Source organism: Schistocerca serialis, chromosome 2 (assembly GCF_023864345.2).
Source record: "Schistocerca serialis cubense isolate TAMUIC-IGC-003099 chromosome 2, iqSchSeri2.2, whole genome shotgun sequence".
NCBI lineage: Eukaryota > Metazoa > Arthropoda > Insecta > Orthoptera > Acrididae > Schistocerca > Schistocerca serialis.
This window is the reverse complement of record NC_064639.1, coordinates 510,926,387-510,944,025: the sequence shown is the minus strand read 5'-3', so window position 1 is coordinate 510,944,025 and position 17,639 is coordinate 510,926,387. Positions and strand designations below refer to the sequence as shown.

General features: G+C 45.7%; 3 non-coding genes across 3 annotated transcripts; all 3 read left to right on the top strand.

The window, feature by feature from the left end:
* The first annotated feature begins 2,990 nt into the window (after window positions 1-2,990).
* On the top strand, window positions 2,991-3,072 carry Trnar-ucu (transfer RNA arginine (anticodon UCU)). The gene has a single exon. It is a non-coding gene; the product is annotated as a tRNA-Arg (tRNA).
* Window positions 3,073-3,918: 846 nt separating this feature from the next.
* On the top strand, window positions 3,919-4,000 carry Trnas-gcu (transfer RNA serine (anticodon GCU)). Its single transcript has one exon. It is a non-coding gene; the product is annotated as a tRNA-Ser (tRNA).
* A 7,457-nt stretch (window positions 4,001-11,457) lies between these two features.
* On the top strand, window positions 11,458-11,539 carry Trnas-gcu (transfer RNA serine (anticodon GCU)). Its single transcript has one exon. It is a non-coding gene; the product is annotated as a tRNA-Ser (tRNA).
* The last annotated feature ends 6,100 nt before the right edge of the window (window positions 11,540-17,639 follow it).

Below are 17,639 nucleotides of genomic sequence, written 5' to 3'. Positions count from 1 at the left end.
GTTTGAGGTACTGACGAAAATGGGATTCGTCCACAAAACTGTTAATGTTTTAAAAAACATTGCTACTGGTCTGCACGCTAAATTAGCCGTCAACTGTCAGCTGTCGCGGCAAATTCCAATAAACCGCGGCATTCCACAGGGAAGTCCCTTATCTATGTTTTTGTTTGTTGTGTCGTTAGAGCCCTTTTTACGAAGTGTTCATGAAAGGTTAAAGGGCATAACTATAACTGGTAGGAAAACTGTAGTGCGAGCCTATGCTGACGATGTTGGTGTCGTCATAAGAGGGCAAGATGATGTAATTCGACTAGGGGCCATTCTTCAAACTTACTGCCGCGCATCGGGTGCGACAAAGAACGAAAATAAAAGTACAATCTTGGGAATGCGGGGTCTTGACCGGATACACATCGATTGGGCTAAGTCAGTTACCACCCACAAAACCCTGGGGACACTCCTGACGGCATGTCCCATGAGGATGACAGCCCTCAACTGGAAAGAGGTTTCCACAAAGATTCAAGGCGGCCTCATTGAGAACACACAACGACTTATGAACCAGGTTCAGAGGGTCAAGTTCATTAACTTATGCATTCTCTCAAAGGCATTCTATATGGCACAAGTTTTTCCCTTGCCGAAGTTGATAGCTCAGAAAATAATGTCGAGAGTGGCAAATTTCTTATGGAAGGGGGAAATCTACAGGGTTAACCTAAAAACTGCGACCTTACATCCTAGAAATGGAGGCCTCGGACTGGTGGACATACGTAATAAAGCTTCTGCGCTTTTCATAAAACGGTCTTTAAGCATATTTCACGCCAACCCAGGCAGTATTACTACACAATTGTTTCAATGTGTCCAACCAGAAAGCCTTCAGCCACCGGCAGACGTACAAAAGATTAATCCCCGACTGCGATACGTTAGAATCTTGTACACAGAATTGAGCTATGTTAACGAGAAACTCAGAACTTCACTGCACATTGCAGCCCGAGATATCATGAGAGAACGACAACAATACGAAGGCAAAAATAAAATTGCCACGAAATATATGAATTGCAACTGGGATGCAATTTGGGAGAATATTAGTTTTAACGGGCTCAATTCACATGTGGTAACGGCATGGTACAAAGCCGTCAATGATATTGTCAGCACCAACGAACGGCTTTATAAAATTGGGAAAGCTGAAACCCCCTTATGTCGGACATGTAAACTGGTTGACACCGTGATTCATAGATTCACGTGTGGTGGAAATTTCAACAACTGGATTTGGCTCAGGAAAAGTCTTGCACTACTGCAACGAACGTCACCCACTTCTATTACTCCTATGATGCTTCTCAGACCTGAAATTAAGTATTACCCCAAAACCAAAAATAATGCAATACACTGGTTAATGGGACAGTTTGTCCATTACATTCTCAATAAAATAGGTGGTGACGATGAAACGGAATTCAAGCTTTTTATGAAAATGGAGTACAGTAAAGTTAAGCACTATGCAGACCACAGGAAAATGTATGGAAACATGTTGCTCATTTTATTCGAAAGAATAGGTGTTGGTTAAAAAGCACAGTCTAACAATAAAGTTACTATTTTAGGGGTACTGAAGGAATGAAGTATGAGATCTACGTTCAAGATGAAGGAAATGCCTCTTCTTTTATCCATTTCTGTTATGTCGGTCCCCCCAATATGTGTCTCATAAATGCTGGAGGTATATTGAGGTAAAATAACATGTTTCCTACTCGAATGACTGTTGAATGATCACTCGAATGACAGCCTTCCAATGAGATCTCCACCCAGACGTCGTACAAACAGTGCTCCGCACCATAGTAAAAAGAGCAGGCAAAGACCACACAGACTATAACCGCTTTTCTATAACATGTAAAATGTACTGAAGGAGCCATTCGGTGGGAGTAATGGCGGGGACATCGTGGCCAGGCCTCGAGTTCTTTGACCCCTGCCCTCTTTGTCCCCGTCATGCGCCTACTGATGGCTTCCAAAAAGACACAAAAACAAAACAAGTGGTCTCTGGCAAAAAACGGGAAAAAAAAAAGTTGGTAGAGCGGTGGACTGTAGTGGAAAAAAAAAAAAAAAAAAAAGTGGTTAAGGCGTTGGACTGCTAATCCAATGTGCTCTGCACGCGTGGGTTCGAATCCCATCCTCGTCAAAGAATTTTACGTAAAGCACGCGTTTGCGGTCACTCCTTCTCCGTGCGAAACGCCACTCAGTAGTAACATCGACGCGTGTACGTGGCAGATAGCGTGTGTATGAAATAAGAGACAAAACTGCCTACCAGACGAAAGCGCACAACATTCCATAGCGTATGCCCTTCGAATTAAACATCAATTCGAGATCTATAAACCAATCAAATTTCGGCTCCAGCAAAGAGTATGTTGGTATTTGCGAACGACGAGTTCTTATTTATATTTAAGTGCATATCTGTCGCAGTCATTTTAACGTATCGTGCCTTTAATAATCCATCTGTAGCACAACTGTCGCCTTCCGACAGTGTGTTGTTTAAAGTCAGGCAGCCATCTACAGAAGCCATTTGGCAGGGCCTACTGGAGAGACTTGACTTTGCAGACATCCGTCGCTAGTGGCCGCCCAAACACCAAGCTCCATCGCAAACAGCAGGACAATCTTGGGCTAGGGAGGACGTCAAAACCTTGCAAGCAATATCAGTGTAGCGTATCGAGCTGTACGTTTCGTTGCAGTAAGTCGAGCAAAAGAATGCACAGCACCTTTCTCATTTGCATTAGACGACACTGCATGTCGATACAATGCTTATTCCTGCAGTAGATAAGTGGGCCGGTGATTTTACCCGATCGCATATCGACATGGACGGATGCTGTCATTAAACGATTCGCCAGTGGGAGCTTGGTCGGCCGCACTGCAGCTTGGCATTAGACGTTAACACCGGCCCAGTACCATGTTTGGAATGTGTTTTCGAATCGACAACTGTCTTCTTTCCGCAAGCACTCGCCAAAGACACAACTGTAGCTCCAGCAGACGAGGTGGCCGAGTGGTTAAGGCGTTGCACTTCTAATCCATTGTGCTCTGCACGCGTGGGTTCGAATCCCATCCTCGTCGAAGAATTTTACGTAAAGCACGCGTTTGCGGTCACTCCTTCTCCGTGCGAAACGCCACTCAGTAGTAACATCGACGCGTGTACGTGGCAGATAGCGTGTGTATGAAATAAGAGACAAAACTGCCTACCAGATGAAAGCGCACAACATTCCATAGCGTATGCCCTTCGAATTAAACATCAATTCGAGATCTATAAACCAATCAAATTTCGGCTCCAGCAAAGAGTATGTTGGTATTTGCGAACGACGAGTTCTTATTTATATTTAAGTGCATATCTGTCGCAGTCATTTTAACGTATCGTGCCTTTAATAATCCATCTGTAGCACAACTGTCGCCTTCCGACAGTGTGTTGTTTAAAGTCAGGCAGCCATCTACAGAAGCCATTTGGCAGGGCCTACTGGAGAGACTTGACTTGACTTTGCAGGCATCCGTCGCTAGTGGCCGCCCAAACACCAAGCTCCATCGCAAACAGCAGGACAATCTTGGGCTAGGGAGGACGTCAAAACCTAGCAAGCAATATCAGTGTAGCGTATCGAGCTGTACGTTTCGTTGCAGTAAGTCGTGCAAAAGAATGCACAGCACCTTTCTCATTTGCATTAGACGACACTGCATGTCGATTCAATGCTTATTCCTGCAGTAGATAAGTGGGCCGGTGATTTTACCCGATCGCATATCCACATGGACGGATGCTGTCATTAAACGATTCGCCAGTGGGAGCTTGGTCGGCCGCACTGCAGCTTGGCATTAGACGTTAACACCGGCCCAGTACCATGTTTTGAATGTGTTTTCGAATCGACAAATGTCTTCTTTCCGCAAGCACTCGCCAAAGACACAACTGTAGCTCCAGCAGACGAGGTGGCCGAGTGGTTAAGGCGTTGGACTGCTAATCCAATGTGCTCTGCACGCGTGGGTTCGAATCCCATCCTCGTCGAAGAATTTTACGTAAAGCACGCGTTTGCGGTCACTCCTTCTCCGTGCGAAACGCCACTCAGTAGTAACATCGACGCGTGTACGTGGCAGATAGCGTGTGTATGAAATAAGAGACAAAACTGCCTACCAGATGAGAGCGCACAACATTCCATAGCGTATGCCCTTCGAATTAAACACCAATTCGAGATCTATAAACCAATCAAATTTCGGCTCCAGCAAAGAGTATGTTGGTATTTGCGAACGACGAGTTCTTATTTATATTTAAGTGCATATCTGTCGCAGTCATTTTAAGGTATCGTGCCTTTAATAATCCATCTGTAGTGGCCGCCCAAACACCAAGCTCCATCGCAAACAGCAGGACAATCTTGGGCTAGGGAGGACGTCAAAACCTTGCAAGCAATATCAGTGTAGCGTATCGAGCTGTACGTTTCGTTGCAGTAAGTCGTGCAAAAGAATGCACAGCACCTTTCTCATTTGCATTAGACGACACTGCATGTCGATACAATGCTTATTCCTGCAGTAGATAAGTGGGCCGGTGATTTTACCCGATCGCATATCGACATGGACGGATGCTGTCATTAAACGATTCGCCAGTGGGAGCTTGGTCGGCCGCACTGCAGCTTGGCATTAGACGTTAACACCGGCCCAGTACCATGTTTTGAATGTGTTTTCGAATCGACAAATGTCTTCTTTCCGCAAGCACTCGCCAAAGACACAAGTGTAGCTCCAGCAGACGAGGTGGCCGAGTGGTTAAGGCGTTGGACTGCTAATCCATTCGCTGCTCGGCCGCCGAGACGGACGGACGTGTGGCGGGAGCGCTAGGAGGGTTGGCGTAAACAGCGGCTGTGTGGCTGTTGCGAAGGTCAGTAGAGCGCTTTGTTTACTTTGCATCTTTCAGTGATATAAAATGACAAAATGAACGAAATTAACTGTTAAAGAAGAGATACGGTTAGATTCACTTTTGATTGGACCTGTAAAAGACCAAAGGCTTTTTGAGATAAAAAGGTGGCTTTCCGAAACAGTTATGATCACGGGAGACGAAATTATTGGCGTTCATCTTTCTTTTGTTTCCAATTCTGTCTTTTTGAAATTGATTTCCTCTGCTTTGTGCTCCTCGATAGTTGACAAGTGTGGTGGCAAAATGAAATTTAATCATGCCGACGGAACCGTTAGTGACGTTCTTGTTTCCCATGCTGGGCTAGGTATTCGGACAGTGAGAGTTTTCGAACTGCCGTTCGAGGTCCCTGCCGGAGCAATCAATGCTGCTCTTCAGCCGTACGGTAGGGTTATATCTAATATTGCAGAAAAATGGTCGGAGCAATATATGTTTCCGGTTTTGAATGGAGTTAGACAGGTTAAGATTGAGCTCTTACGACATATCCCATCTTATTTGAATATTTGTGGCCATCGCGCTCTCGTAATTTATGATGGGCAGCCACGGACTTGTGCGTTATGTAACGCCACAGGGCACGTCAGAAGTGAGTGCAGCAGAAGGCGGGTTCCTCAGTTACCGACTAACGAGGCGGCTGTCCCAGGACAAGTTGTTAGCATGCAAGTGACGTACGCTGCTGCGGCAGCTAGCCGGGCCCCCTATCAACAGAATATGGCCGAGCAGGCGGGACCTTCCGACGCGCGCACGGAAACGGGAAGCACCGCGGAGTTGACTAACGACGACAATCAGAATCTGGCCAGTAATGACGTCACTGAGGACGCACCGCGTTTGCCCTCTGAGTCTGACAACTCTTCCAACGAGCGACAAGCTTCACCGATTATACCTGATGTCGAAATGGTTGCGTCCGGAGCGGTAGTTACACACGAAAAGGCCGACGTCCCAGAGGGAACTACAGTGGATGGACATAAAGAGGAAGTGATACAACAGAAAACTGACAACCACACAGATGATAGGACACCACGGGCAGGTTCAGGAAACGTCAAAATAAAAGGAGGGGCGCAAGAAGACGCACCAATGACACCACCCGTCTCACGTGTCGTAGAACCAACAGCGACGGCCGACTCCGCAATTAACGGAGCTCAAAAATCTTCCGCCACGAAGGCGGGACAGGTGACTTCTCCTCGACCTTCCATAGAGTCGCCAGGAAGTTCACCAAAGGTTTCACCGACGACTTCACCGAAATCATCAAAAAATAAAAAGAGACGCAGAGCACATCAAGCTGCAGAGAATTTGGCCCCTCCTTTAAGAGAGCGGCTGAGGAAGATACAGGAGACCGAAAGGAAGGACGAAGGTACACAAAAGGAAGCGGTCGGCGAGTCTTCGGATGGGAACAAGGGACAAGAAAGGGCTGACGCGCCACACGGAACATATGAACCCTTGCATGACAATACGACTTCAGATATGGACAATGAAACCAGACTTGGACAAGGCCATGGACACATCACCGAGCCACGATTTAACTGGGCGGACGAAAAGGAGGATCAGACCGATGCAATAGGGGCGGAAGTGGTTTTTGAGGAAGAGTTTTTTTACTAAAAATTGTCACACCGAACTCTAACAAAACAGACACAAAAAAGAAGACAAAGAAGGAAAACCGTCATTGGAATAATATAACATAAAATAACACTATATATATATCTAAACCGAAGTTATTGTACGCGGCTCCAGTACCGTGTCCTCTGTCTACTGTCCCGTAGCGTCTCACAGTGGAACACACATATAACGTGACCACCTTAAACATAAACAAAATTCAGAGTCAAGCAAAGGTAGCTGCACTGAAGGACTTTCTGTATCAGTCAGATACAGATATCGCCTTCCTGCAGGAAGTTAATGTCAAAGCATTGTATGTTTCAGGGTACAAAGAAGTGTTGAATGTGGCTCCAGAAAACGCGTGTGGAACAGCCATTCTTGCTAAAGAAGGAATTGAGATGACAAATGTGTGCCTTTTAGAGTCGGGGAGGGGAATTAGCTGCAAAATTTTTAACACCACTTTTGTAAACCTATACGCACCTTCAGGCAACAATGCGAGACGAGAGAGGGCAGCCTTTTTTAAAAGTGACATTTTATTTCTACTCCAAGACAACCCTGCAGAAATTGTCATTGGTGGAGATTTTAATTGCGTTTTAAATAAAAAGGATCAGCGACCAAATTTTAACTTCTCCCAAGAACTGCAGGCTTTGGTCACCACCATGAAGTGGTTTGACGCGTGGGAAATACAATATCCGACGCTGGTTCGCTTCACATATATCACTGGTACTACACAGAGCAGAATCGACAGAATATATGTAACCCCCACTTTAGCCACCAAAGTCAGTAGTATCGAGGTGATACCAGCTGCCTTCTCTGACCACCTCGGAGTGAGGTGCAGCCTCCAATTAACCAGGCAAAAGACATATTGGGGTCGCCCACTATGGAAATTAAATATCAATACCCTCTCTGACAACGCTCTAGCTTTAAATATGCAAGAAACTTGGCAATCTGTTTTAAGGATGCGTCCTAAATATAGAACAACTATTGAATGGTGGACTATGGCCGCTAAGAAAAAGATAAGAGCGGCGCTGATAGCTTACGCCAAAGAAAGGGCAATGTGGTCACGACACACGATGGAGTTTTACTACTCTTGCTTAAGAGACCTTTACGACCAACCGATGTCTCAAGACGTCTTTATCAATATTAAAAACGTTAAAGCCAAAATGATAAGTATCAAGAGGGTACATTTGGAGGGATTACAAATCAAATCCCACACTAGAACGACGGTGGAGGCAGAAAACACCTCCATCTACCACTTGATACGACACACACAAAACAGGAGACGAAATTTTATTGCCAGCCTCAGATCGGAAGATAACAGAGTCCTGACAGAACAAAGGGATATCTTAAATGAAGCACATAGATTTTTTCAGCAATTATATTCTGGAAATGCTACTGACGACAACTCAGTCCAAGCGATTTTACAGAACTCTGGAATAGAGGCAGTTGTTACAGAGGAGGAGAACAGGGGTTTAACGTTAGACATTACGAATGACGAGGTTTTTGATATACTCAACTCTTCACCTTCACGTAAGTCTCCAGGCCCAGACGGCCTGCCTGTGGAGTTTTATAGGACCTTTTGGCCCCTAATAGGTTCCCAATTCACGGAAGTAGTTAATGACGTTTTGAGGGGAGAGGACATTCCTGCTGCTTTCAAGGAAAGTGTAACTGTACTGCTTCCAAAAGGAAGGAGTACGGACACGAAAGATATTACTAAAATGAGGCCTATCAGTCTCATGACCTCAGATTACAAGGTCGTTGCACGTATAATTAAAGAACGATTGGTACCGATTTTAGCAAAAGTCATTGGATGCCACCAGACGTGTCTTCCTCGACGTACCATTTTTAAGACTGTATGTGAATATCGAGACATTATTTCTATTTTCTCATCATCGTCAGCGAATGGAGGCATTGCCTTCATTGATTTTGCTAAAGCGTTTGACAGGGTCAACTACGGGTATCTGTTCAGAACCTTGAAACACACAGGTTTCAATGATGGCAACTTAGCGGTTTTAATGAACATCGTCAGAGGTATACGAACCAAAATCACGATCAATGGACAATATACTAATGAAGTATTGGTATCTAGTGGAGTTCCTCAGGGAAGTCCTTTGTCCATGTTGTTTTATGTGGTTTCTCTGGAACCCCTTTTACGGCTTTTGAACACAACCTTAGAAGGCATAACGATAGCTGGGCTGAAGACGGTTACAAATGCATACGCTGACGATGTGGGGGTTCTGGTAAGGAGCGATGATGACTGTGCCCAGCTAACAGACAAGTTATTGCTTTATAGCAGGGCAACTGGTGCGAGGATAAATGAAACTAAAAGTTCCTTTTTAAATTTACAGGGTCTTGACGATGTGCAGCTACCGTGGGCAAAAAGGGTGGAGCGTCACACTGCTTTGGGCATAACTTTTTACAGTTGCCCATTAAGAACAACGGCTGCTAATTGGAAACAGGTGTTGGGTAAAATCAGAAGCAGCTTAATACTGCATGAAACGAGAGACTTAAATATCAAGCAAAGAATTAAACTAATCAACTGTGCAGTTCTTTCGAAAGCTGCATATGTCGCTCAGATTTTACCGACACCTCCAGACATAGTGAAATCTATAATGAGCACAGTCTGTCGCTACGTATGGAAAGGCCATATTTTTAGAGTAGCAGTAGGAACGACTACATCGAGACCCGAAAACGGAGGCCTAGGGCTGACAGACCTTCGGAGGAAAAACACTGCCCTCTTCATTAAAAGAACGCTCCAACTTATAGAGACACAGCCGAACAGCATAACTGCCGCTTTATTTGACCTTCTCAAACCCGGCAGCATGCAGCCGCCAGTAGATGTTCACAACATAACTTACACCCTAAAGCATATTAAGGATTTTTATGTAGAATTAAGCTACTTGACATGCATTTTAACAGACAAAAATAAGAGGACAAGTCAATATATAGTAGAGAAGTTAAAATCACGCGATAACCGCAATAAAATGGAGCTGAAGTATCCCAACAAAAACTGGGAAAAAATATGGACCAATATAAATAACAAAACACTGACTATGGAAGTGCAAGAGTCATGGTACAGAGTTGTCAACAACATTATTAGAACGAATGAAAAACTGTATTCAATAGGACTACAAGCAACCAATGTGTGCCAACAATGTCACACTTTGGACTCCTTAAAGCATCGCTTCATCTGCAATGGATACAAGAATATTTGGAATGACATTGTATTGCTCGTCGCTTTTCTTAAAAGGACCGATGGAAGGGAAATCACGCTAAACAATATACTCTTCCCAGAAGAAATTTCCTTTCCACCACAAAAAAACAATGTCATCTTGTGGCTATTCGGAAATTTTGTCAATTATGTTGTTAACAACAAAGGCAATGACAATCTACAGGAATAACGAGAATATATGAAAGACGAATACTTTAAAATATACCGGAACAAAGACCATAAAAAGAAGTTCGGAAATATGATGCAAATTTTGTTTCACAAAAAAGGCGTCGGTTAATACCTATATCATATGACATCGACCGAACAAGATAGACTGCCAAAGTAGGGGATTGCTGTTGAGGGTGAAGTACGGTGGGGACTTCGTGTGCCCCGAGACCGATACGGTAGCCGTGAAGGCCTCAACAGAACCTCGAAAAAGCATGTTTTTCCAAGAAGTAACAGGAGTCACGCAACAGCACAAGAATAGTAAGGAAAAATTATTCTCATGCTAAAGACGTGCATCACTGAAGAAGTTCCATTTCCTCTCTTAATTTTTGCTTTTGTTTCTCTCTCATTTTTGTTTAAATTCTAATGGAAGAATATTTTGCGTTTCGTTAATGCAGTAAATAGTTTTATAGAGAGAGTTATTTTCACCGTAATCAATTCCGATTATAATTTACAATTTTATAACATTGTCTTCAAGATGCAATTCAGTTTCATAACCCACTGAAAAAAAAAAGAGGTGGGGCACTACAGATCGCCGAAGAAGGCGCATGAAGGAGAGCGAATGGAAGGGCTAGAAGGGGAGATGGGAGGCCCTCAAAAAAAAAAAAAAAAAAAAAAAGGTGCCCGAGTGGTTAAGGCGTTGGACTGCTAATCCCCAATGTGCTCTGCACGCGTGGGTTCGAATCCCATCCTCGTCGAAGAATTTTACGTTAAGCACGCGTTTGCGGTCACTCCTTCTCCGTGCGAAACGCCACTCAGTAGTAACATCGACGCGTGTACGTGGCAGATAGCGTGTGTATGAAATAAGAGACAAAACTGCCTACCAGATGAAAGCGCACAACATTTCATAGCTTATGCCCTTCGAATTAAACACCAATTCGAGATCTATAAACCAATCAAATTTCGGCTCCAGCAAAGAGTATGTTGGTATTTGCGAACGACGAGTTCTTATTTATATTTAAGTGCATATCTGTCGCAGTCATTTTAACGTATCGTGCCTTTAATAATCCATCTGTAGCACAACTGACGCCTTCCGACAGTGTGTTGTTTAAAGTCAGGCAGCCATCTACAGAAGCCATTTGGCAGGGCCTACTGGAGAGACTTGACTTTGCAGACATCCGTCGCTAGTGGCCGCCCAAACACCAAGCTCCATCGCAAACAGCAGGACAATCTTGGGCTAGGGGGGGACGTCAAAACCTTGCAAGCAATATCAGTGTAGCGTATCGAGCTGTACGTTTCGTTGCAGTAAGTCGTGCAAAAGAATGCACAGCACCTTTCTCATTTGCATTAGACGACACTGCATGTCGATACAATGCTTATTGCTGCAGTAGATAAGTGGGCCAATGATTTTACCCGATCGCATATCCACATGGACGGATGCTGTCATTAAACGATTCGCCAGTGGGAGCTTGGTCGGCCGCACTGCAGCTTGGCATTAGACGTTAACACCGGCCCAGTACCATGTTTTGAATGTGTTTTCGAATCGACAAATGTCTTCTTTCCGCAAGCACTCGCCAAAGACACAACTGTAGCTCCAGCAGACGAGGTGGCCGAGTGGTTAAGGCGTTGGACTGCTAATCCAATGTGCTCTGCACGCGTGGGTTCGAATCCCATCCTCGTCGAAGAAATTTACGTAAAGCACGCTTTGGCGGTCACTCCTTCTCCGTGCGAAACCCCACTCAGTAGTAACATCGACGCGTGTACGTGGCAGATAGCGTGTGTATGAAATAAGTTACAAAACTGCCTACCAGATGAAAGCGCACAACATTCTATAGCGTATGCCCTTCGAATTAAACATCAATTCGAGATCTATAAACCAATCAAATTTCGGCTCCAGCAAAGAGTATGTTGGTATTTGCGAACGACGAGTTCTTATTTATATTTAAGTGCATATCTGTCGCAGTCATTTTAACGTATCGTGCCTTTAATAATCCATCTGTAGCACAACTGTCGTCCGCCCCAGTAGCTGAGTGGTCAGCGTGACGGATTGCCGTCCTCTGGGCCCGGGTTCGATTCCCGGCTGGGTCGGAGATTTTCTCCGCTCAGGGACTGGGTGTTGTGTTGTGTTCATCATCATTTCATCCCCATCCGGCGCGCAGGTCGCCCAATGTGGCGCCGAATGTAATAAGACCTGCGATATGGCGGCTGGACCTGCCCCGCGAGGGGCCTCCCGGCCAATGACGGCAACCGCTCATCATCATCAGCACAACCGTCGCCTTCCGACAGTTTGTTGTTCAAAGTCAGGCCGCCATCTACAGAAGCCATTTGGCAGGGCCTACTGGAGAGACTTGACTTTGCAGACATCCGTCGCTAGTGGCCGCCCAAACACCAAGCTCCATCGCAAACAGCAGGACAATCTTGGGCTAGGGAGGACGTCAAAACCTTGCAAGCAATATCAGTGTAGCGTATCGAGCTGTACGTTTCGTTGCAGTAAGTCGTGCAAAAGAATGCACAGCACCTTTCTCATTTGCATTAGACGACACTGCATGTCGATACAATGCTTATTCCTGCAGTAGATAAGTGGGCCGGTGATTTTACCCGATCGCATATCCACATGGACGGATGCTGTCATTAAACGATTCGCCAGTGGGAGCTTGGTCGGCCGCACTGCACCTTGGCATTAGACGTTAACACCGGCCCAGTACCATGTTTTGAATGTGTTTTCGAATCGACAAATGTCTTCTTTCCGCAAGCACTCGCCAAAGACACAAGTGTAGCTCCAGCAGACGAGGTGGCCGAGTGGTTCCCAGTCGCGCTTGCGACATCGTGCCGGTCGGACGTATCAGTGCTCCGCTCCGCCGCGTGTTCACAAGGCGTGTTTACACTCATTTTTCTGTTTGCAAGTGTTGTGTTATTCTGCAGTTTATATCGTTTTCCATTTGTATTTTTGTTGCGGTCTTATTGTTGCGGGTTTACCGCTCGCTATCTGCTGCAATGTCCAGGTTATTTCCGCGAAAGTGTACACTCCGTTTTGATTTCGACAAGTCCACCCGATCTGTGCAACCGAGTTCACTGGAGATACATGATTGGATCGTTGATGTTATTGGGATTACATCTGACCAAGTGCACACCGCCTATTATGATACCGAGCAGTATTGTTTCTTTGTTAAATTACTGAATCCTGTATTACTGGAGAAGATCATGACGAAGCACGGAGGAAGTGCTATTTTCCGACACCGGGACGACTCTGTAAGTACAGTGCTAATTTCCAATGCCGATGTAGACTACACGAACGTGCGTATTTTCAACTTACCCCCTGAAGTAGAAAATTGTTATCTAAAGGAGGTACTGTCCAAATTCGGTGACGTTAAACAGATTCGACATGAACGGTGGTCAAGTCAACATAGGTTGCAATGTTACAGTGGCGTTCGATCTGTAGAAATGCATGTCAAGCAAAATATTCCATCCCATATACTTGTTTGTGACTATAAGGCTTACGTTACTTACATTGGCCAAACACCGACCTGTCATATCTGTAATGAGAGTGGTCACTTGCGTCAAGACTGCCCCAGGCGCATGTTTGTGTTAAAGAATTCCCTCCAGCAGCGTAAAAGGCTTACTTTGGCGGATGTAGTGGCAGCCAAGCCGATGACAGAAATTGGGCTCCCTAGTTCTGAAATGCCTTCGGAACAGCAACAAGAAATTCGCTCTGAAGAGTTTCCGGTTCTGGTTCGGAGAGAAAAAGGTGTGTTGCCCCCTGCAAAACTCGATGCCGCGACCAATAAGAGGCGCAGGACTTGTGACAGCAGTGGCTCTGATAACGACACCTCTAGTGCGCATGAGACCGCGAAAAAGGACGATCAGGAATCCGGCTCGGAAGCGAAAACTCCAATCGGTGAGGCTATTGTGGACGCTTCCCCTCCCACAATTTCAAGTGCCGATACTTCCGTGGAAGTTAAGCAGTTGCCGCTGGCTAGTGCCTTAGAACTTCCGCTACAGCCAACTCCGGCCGACCAACCTGTACGTGTGGCTCACATTCCTGCAGGCAGTACACACACAGAGGCCTGTGATGGTGGTATACAAACATCTCTGAGCGCAAACGGTACACATCACGTGGCAGCCGCTTCGGTTCAGGACTCACAACAAGGGGAATGTCAACAACTCCAGGAAATAATACAAACACAGCTGTCCGGGTCTGTCGGTGACAACAAACAGCTGCGGGCAGAGAATGTTGCCAAACAGGCTGATAGTGCGAGTGATAGTTCAGCTGCTCGCTCGCCGGCGGTGTCGCCGCGTGCCATCCCTTCGCGGGATGTGCCGGGAGAGCAGCTTGACATCACCCACGACCCTCCCACGCCGCCAGCTGCAGAGGTGCTCCACAGTGTCCGCCCCAGGATCCGAGTGCAGCCTAATGTAAATGCTGTGCGTAAAAAGAGTAAGAACAAAGACGCACGACTACAACTCAGTGACGTCACAGACACGAATTTCCCGGCCACAAATATGGAATGGCATGAAGATGTTGCCCTTTAAAGATATTTGCTCCTTCCGCCTCTTCCACGTCCTGTCATAATGTCGCAGGCCTATACGATCACGACATTAAATATTAATAAAATCCGGTCGGAGGTGAAACTGAGTGCCTTAAAACAATATCTCTATGAGTCGGGAACAGATATCGCTCTTTTGCAGGAGGTGGCCATGCCACACTTCACTCTTCCTGGTTTTGTTGCTATTACAAATTTTTCCCCCGACTCGAACGTGGGGACTGCCATCTTACTTCGAGAAGGCATTCCCGCCACTCAGGTTGACAAGTTAGATTCCGGTCGAGGTGTGGGTGTCACCGTTTTTGGCGTCACCATCATTAACTTGTACGCGCCTTCTGGCAGTACCTATAGGGCGGAACGAGCAAACTTTTTTAAGGAACAAATCATCTATTTGTTACGGAAAAATCCCGAACGTGTTATCATTGGAGGTGATTTTAATTGTGTTTTATCCCAGAAAGATCAGTCCCCGAATTTTAATTATTCGCCTGAATTAAAGCGTCTCGTGACCGACCTCAAACTGAAAGACGCGTGGGAAATTAGGTACCCGACCTTGGTACGATTCACACACATCGTCGCGAATTCCTGCAGCAGAATTGACAGGATTTATGTTTCCGACGTTTTAGAGAATGTCTTGTTACAAATTGAAACAATACCCTCCAGCTTCTCTGATCACAGTGGTGTCGTTGCGTGCCTGAATTTGCTGCCACAACCAACGCGTTGGTATAAAAATCAATGGAACTTGAACGTCTCCTTATTAACGGATGCTGACCTAGAGGCGGCGGTGCGACGCGCTTGGGAGCAGTGCTTGCGCACTACCACAAACTTTCGTAGCACCATAGCGTGGTGGACTCAGCATGCAAAACCCAAACTGCGAAAAGTTGTTATATTCTTCGGTATTGAAAGAGCAGCCGCGATAAAGAAGACGATGGAGTTCTACTACACTGTCTTACGCGACCTCTGTGATAGAGCCGACGCCGCGCACACCAGAATAGACGACATTCGAAAAATAAAGGCGAAATTAATCAATCTTAAGAGGATGCAACTGGAAGGTCTTAAGATCAAATCTAAAGTGAAGTCGGTCAGGGACGATGAAACAGCCGCTCTATACCACCTTGTCAAACATGCTAAGAACAGAAGGAGGACTTTTATTGAGGCCCTGAAACTCGGTTATGGCACGACTGTCGACACCCAGCGAGAGATTATCAAGACACTACACGACTATTTTGTTGACACCTACACGTCAGCGGCTACTCATGACGGCTGCTATGACGAACTGTTTAGTGCCATTTCCTCTACTATAACTAGAGAAGACAATGACACAATTTCATTAGAATTTAGTAATAAAGATGTTTTGGAGATTGTCTGCCACTCGCCGATCAGGAAGTCCCCTGGTCCTGACGGATTACCCATTGAATTTTACAGGAGGTATTGGCACATCATCGGGGACAAAATCACCCAATTAGTGAACGAAGTTTTTCAAGGGAAGCCTCTACCACTTGCCTTTAAGGAATGCACAATTGTGCTTATCCCTAAAGGCAGAGGTACCAAAAATATCGCCAACTTCCGCCCCATTTCATTGTTAAACTCCGATTATAAAATAGTCGCCCGTGCAATCAACACGCGAATGATGCCCCTCACTGCTAAATTCATTGGACGTCAGCAGACATGTGCCTTCGGGAGAACTGTATTGCAAACGGCAGCTTTTTACCGGGATATCATTGCGTTAACGAACGCCAGTAACGTGAAGTGTGGGCTGATCTTTCTGGACTTTTTTAAAGCTTTTGACCTCGTCGCTCACGAGTACCTCCTTGAAACCATGAAAAGATTCGGTTTCTTGCAGAACGCGATTGACATGATCACAAACATGGCACTGGGGATCAACGCAAGGCTTTCTGTCAACTCGCAACTAACCCAACCGATTCCAATCAACTGAGGGATTCCACAAGGCAGCCCTTTGTCCATGTTCCTTTTTGTTCTTTCACTCGAACCTCTGTTACTCCAACTGCAGGCGAAACTCACAGGGCTAACACTTTCAGGAGAAAAAACTGTCGTAGGCGCTTATGCCGACGATGTGGGTGTGGTTGTCCGCAATGAGAATGATGTCACCACTATAGCGGCTCACCTCCAGCAATACTGTTTGGCGTCGGGGGCTAAATTGAATGACAAGAAAAGTAAATTTATTAACCTCTGCGGCCTCCAGCATTTGCGAGTTGGCTACGCTCAGGAAGTCAGCGTCCACAAGGCTCTCGGCATCATATTGACGGCGTCCTCTTTAAAGATGGCGGCTGCAAACTGGAGGGAAATAGTGCGTAAACTTCACGGTGCTCTCATTGACAATTCCCACAGAAGCCTCAATCAATTTGATCGGATTCATCTGGTCAACTCCTGTATTTTATCCAAAGCCTTCTACACGGCGCAGCTCCTGCCACTGCCTGCAGTCATTGCTAAGCAAATTATGTCGAAGGTGACCAATTTTATTTGGAGAGGGGAAATTTTTCGCGTGTCTGCCAAAACTGCGACACTCCACCCCCAGAATGGAGGGATGGGTTTAGTAGATATCAAGGTGAAAGCGATGGCTCTCTATGTTACAAGGACGACCGCTATAATTAACAATGATCCTTCCGGCATTACAGCGCAATTATTCACTGCCGTCAGGCCGCAAAGTCTTGACCCACCGCTGAATATTCAGCCCATCAGTTATCGGCTAAAACATATCAGAGATTATTACCTTTCACGGAGCTACATCGGTAAAGAGGTCATAAACTCTCAACGTTTAACTGCGCAAGCCATAATAGCGGACTGGAGACAACACGAAGGAACGAATCCTTTGGCAACGAAGCTCGGTGGCATGAACTGGGATATTGTATGGCGCAATGTCAGTTCCCGTGTCCTCAGTTCCGATGCTCGCACTGCCTGGTACAAAGCCATCAATGATGTGGTTAGCACGAACGAGAGGTTACATAAAATCGGGCTCAGTGACACCCCTCTCTGTCGTCGCTGCCAACTGACGGATACAGTTATCCACCGTTACACCTGCGGGGACCGTCTCCAAAACTGGGTTTGGCTTCGACAAAAAAAAGCTCTTATTACCAGGACTACAACCGCCAATGTTTCGTCAGCACTACTGTCTCGTCCTGATGTGCATTTTTATCCGCAGACGAAAAACAATGCAGTTTTGTGGTTGATGGGTACCTATTCCAGCTACGTCTTTAATAATTTTGGCGGTGACAATTATTTGGAA